Source organism: Cervus elaphus, chromosome 4 (assembly GCF_910594005.1).
Source record: "Cervus elaphus chromosome 4, mCerEla1.1, whole genome shotgun sequence".
Lineage (NCBI taxonomy): Eukaryota > Metazoa > Chordata > Mammalia > Artiodactyla > Cervidae > Cervus > Cervus elaphus.
In genome coordinates this window covers 31469004-31473682 of record NC_057818.1, presented here as the reverse complement: position 1 = coordinate 31473682, position 4679 = coordinate 31469004, and the positions used below count along the sequence as shown (strand labels likewise).

Below are 4679 nucleotides of genomic sequence, written 5' to 3'. Positions count from 1 at the left end.
AAAACATGTTTATTCATACATCTTTAAGATAAACATCATTATGAACACAGCATATTTATGAAAATGCCTGAATACCTATAGTCTAGGTGAAGACAAAGGGACCGATTCTAAGTGGAAGCTACTGTTGTATATTTGTGTTTGAAGGAAAAAAAAATCATATCTTGGAATACTTGTCCCCCAAATAGCATCAATCACATAAATGACATCTGAATAAGACACTTATATTTGGTAAGCATAAATTCACACTGAAATACTATTTCCCTAATAACCACTTTAGTTGTGATTCTTGTTTGCCCTAGAAATACTAATGCAGCGATAACAAGAAATCATAGTTATATTTTCCACTAAATTTAGAATTTTAGTAATTGAAACACAGATGCAGTGGTTTTGACAGGAAATTAATTTGGTGTTAAGTACCCTGCTAGTGTTAGATGTGCATAGTCACTCAGCATGGGCATATTGCTCATACCAATGTTGATTTACACACAACACACACACCTGGGAATAAGACTAAAAACCCAAGATAAGTGTGGGTTGATAAGAGTGAAAGTATTTTTAAATTATATAAAACATTGACATATTTTATTTTCTATTAGTATATTCATTAAATGTTTCTGTACATTTTAATAATTCTGTAACATTTATCTAGGTAGCATACATTAACATGCTATATTTTTAGCTGTATTCTTTTACTACTTAGTATAGATGAAAGAGGAAGAAAACATGGATAGAAATCTCAGTTTTTCTTTACCTTTGCAGAACCTTAAGTGTTGCTTGCGCCCTTAACTTCATTCATTCATTTGTTCATTTCTTCCTTCCTCCCTTCCTTTAAAAATACTTATATGGAGTTTGTTATAAATTAGGCACTACACCATGGATTGTAAAGTCAAAGAAATGTCTAATGAGGTGGGTTTGTACCCTCACAGAGTTCGTGATCTAGTGATATCATAGGTGTCAATAAACAATCACACTGGGGTAGTCACTTTCATTGAAAATTGAAAATGATCCAGTACTGAGAGAAATCCTTAAACAGTTTGATGGGCTGAAAGTTTCAGAGAAGACCTTCTGAAGGTATCAGAAGTACCTTTGAGCTGAGATATGAGGGAGGCATAGGGTTAGCTACACAAAGTTTGTTAGGATAAGGGTATTCGGAGCAATGGAAATAACCTGTACAAGGACTGAAAGTGACAAAAATACATGGCAAGTTTTGAGATATAGAAACATTACAGATGTAGAGGGGAAAAGATGAGAAATTAAACCACAGAGGTAAGCATTGTGCAGACAATAGATCTGTTAAGTAGTTTGACTTTAGCCTGAGAAAGATGAAAAATCTTTAAAGGGTTATATTCACAGTAATGGTGTGGACATAACTGCATTAAAAAAAAAAAAAAAAAGATTCTCCCAGAACTTCCCTGGTGGTCCAGTGGCTAAGATTCTGCGCTCCCAATGTAGGGGACCCAGGTTCAATCCCTGGTCAGGGAACTAGATCCTACATGCAAAAACTAAAAGATCCTGCATGCCAAAGATCTAAGATTCCATGTGCAGCAACTAAGACATGGCACAAGCAAATATATACATAAAATATATAAATATATTTAAAAATATAAAAGATTTTATCTTCTCTTTGGAAAACAGATCATATATGATACAGGAATGAATTCTGGGAGGTATAGTGTCATGGTACAGATACAGGCCAGATTTGATGATAGCCTATAATAGATTGATTATAGGAGATGCAGAGAACAGAGTAGGTGTTTGAGATACTTACGAAATAAAATCTAGGGGCATGCATGTATGCATGCTCAGTCACTTTAATCGTGTCTGACTCTTTGCAACCCCTTGGACTGTATCCCACCAGGCTCCTCTGCCCCCAGATCTAGGGGAATCTTTGCTAGATAAGGCAAAAGGAGACAACAAAAAATGACTCTTAGTTTTCCAAATTTGCTTACCTCACAAGAATTGGGTGGAGAAAACACATAGGGTGTGTGGTGCCTTTTATTATCACTAATGGGTGATGTCAATATGACAGATGGATAAAGTTCTAGGATATTAGAGAAGACATTGGAAGACATAAAATAAAGTGCCAATCTTCCAAATAACTGATACCACAGACATACACATGTTTGCTAAGAAAAACACAGGTAGAGTATACACCACTCAGGGTCAGCTCTATATTTATAACAATTTCTAAATATCACTGGCTTACCATAAAAGTTGACTTTTATGATTTTTTTTTTTTTTTTGCTTTTTAAAATGTATTTGTGTGTGTGTGTATTTTATTTCACATATGTTACACAGTATACAGGAGTGAGGTGCTCAGCTTCATTTAGTTTCTCAGAGAACTGGGCTGGCGGCAGCTCTACCATCTTGAAGTTCAGTGGCTCTCGCTTGGAGCGAGTATCTCCCAAGAAGGTATTTTTCAGTGCCATAATATATCACTTATTGTCATAACTGGAGAGAATGATGCTGGAAGCTACTGGCGACGGATGCCATAAAACATTCGACAGTTCATAAGATGTATCCTGCCGCCCACACCCTGGTGGCTCAGATGGTAAAGATTCTGCCTACAATGCAGGAGGCACAGGAGATGTGAGTTCGATCCCTGGGTTGGGAAGATTCCCTGGAAAAGGAAATGGCTGCCCTCTCCAGTGTTCTTGCCTGGGAAGTCCCATGGACAGAGGAGCCTGGCGGGCTACAGTCCATGGGGTCACAATGCATTGGACACAGCTTAGTGACTAACACTTCCACACTCAGGATTATCTGGTTCAAAATGACCATAGTAGCAAAGTTGCGAAACCCCGCCATAGCGGTACCACCAGCACATCCTCAGACCCCACAGCGTGGAAAAGTGACTGATGGCTTTCCAATACCTAACCCTGAAAATAATACACATCACTTCTGTCGACAACACAGTTGCCATAAGTCGTTTCATGTCCATGCTTAAGTGCAAGGAGGAATTGGGGCATGTGGTGAGGGAGATGACATATTTTGTCAGCACTGCTGGTACGCTATGGTCCAAAGCAGGATCCTGCTCTAAGTACATTGTGCCGCTAGAATCATGACTTTAAGTTATTGTATTAGAGTGGTGGGGTGGTGAGGATCAGCATGACTGACATCTAATCCGGGGGCTGAGAGAATAAATGTAAGTCTACCAAGGAGTTCTGAATTCAGACTGATCTGCTTTCACATTGAGGTAGTCACTGAAACCCAGCAAAAGGCAATATATTAACTTCCCAATGTAATTTTCTCAGATATGTGTGAAAATGGAATTCATTATACTTGAGAATTGAATATTAAGGGTAATTAATGAATTTGGAAGCTCTTTTATTCTCAGCATTAGCTGGGAAAATTCCAAGTATTCACCAAATGAGGCAGGTTTTCTAGTTTTCAAGTTATTTCTTCAAGTGGAACAAGTGACTGAGAAACTACTTAAAAAAAAATTCCCTAAGATTTCTTAACTTCTAAAAAAAGAGAATAAAATAATTTTGGAGTACATCATAATGGAATGAAATTCATTGGTTTATTTTCTTCTTTTTCTGGCAGATACTTCTTTAAAATTAATATCTTAATAGTTACAGTGAAAGACAATTTTTTTAAAGGCAGAATACAGTTATGAAGAAAACAAGCTTTAGATCTGATGGTCTTGAGTTCTGACTTTACTTTTTTTATGGCTGCATGTCCACTGGCCTTTCATTATCTTTCAAATGACTATCCTTTTCAAAGGAGAACTTTGAGAATGCTTTATCTCAGTAGATTTTGGCATATGCCTCATATATAATAGACACTTACTGTAAGTTATTAACACTATTATTATAATTATTGTTACTTGTTTAAATTTCAGATTAAACTATTCGTCCCTTGGAGGCTGTTGAAGAATACTAAGAATAGTTTCATTTTGACCTTGGATATGCTGCTGGAAAAATTTTGGTCAAAGAGATTTGCATCCTACTTTCCATTTGTTTCTTTCAGTAAGCCTATGTATCAGTGTCCTGAAAGGAGATAGAAACCACACCAGTAATTCAAATAGTGTGAGGGATTGGAAAGATGGTTAACTACTAAAAGAGGTTAAAGAGGGCTCTAAGAAGTCCAGAAATTACAGATGCAGAAGGCAGCAAGCATGTCTAGGCTCACAAATCTGTGAGAGAAAGTGAGCAAGATAGAACTAAGAATTTAGAAGATCACTGCTCCCCACCTCCCACCATCCAAGACTGTCCCAGATCCATAGCGTACTTTACTTCCCGGGTAATTCACACTGGAGAGAGTGTGGCCGCCACAGAACCACACAGATAATGAAATGCCCCCATAGGGGCTGGGCTGTTTTGTAGGAAGCACTCACCAAGTGGCTGAGAAACTTTCTATCCTGGCCACTTACAGTTGTTTTTTTGTTTTTTGTTTTTTCTGAACTATTTGCTTCTTTGCTGAAAGAAAGAATTTTGGAAACAGAATGCCCTGGTCTTCCAATCTCTCTCCAGTGGAATCCTCCAATATATATTGGTCTTCCAATATCTCTGCAGCGCCCTCTTTTCACAAAGCCTAATAGAGCAGACTGGTGAAGGAAGGATATTCACAGTATCTCGTTTCTGTTTCATTTCAGTGGTCTCTAGCCTTTTGGGCATCAGGGACTGGTTTTATGGAAGACAATTTTCCCACAAACCTGGGGGAGAGGGCATGGTTTCAGG

At 37.8% G+C, this 4679-nt stretch overlaps 1 non-coding gene across 1 annotated transcript; it reads left to right on the top strand.

Moving 5' to 3' along the window:
- Nucleotides 1-1409: 1409 nt before the first annotated feature.
- On the top strand, nt 1410-1482 carry TRNAG-CCC. Its single transcript has one exon. It is a non-coding gene; the product is annotated as a tRNA-Gly (tRNA).
- The last annotated feature ends 3197 nt before the right edge of the window (nt 1483-4679 follow it).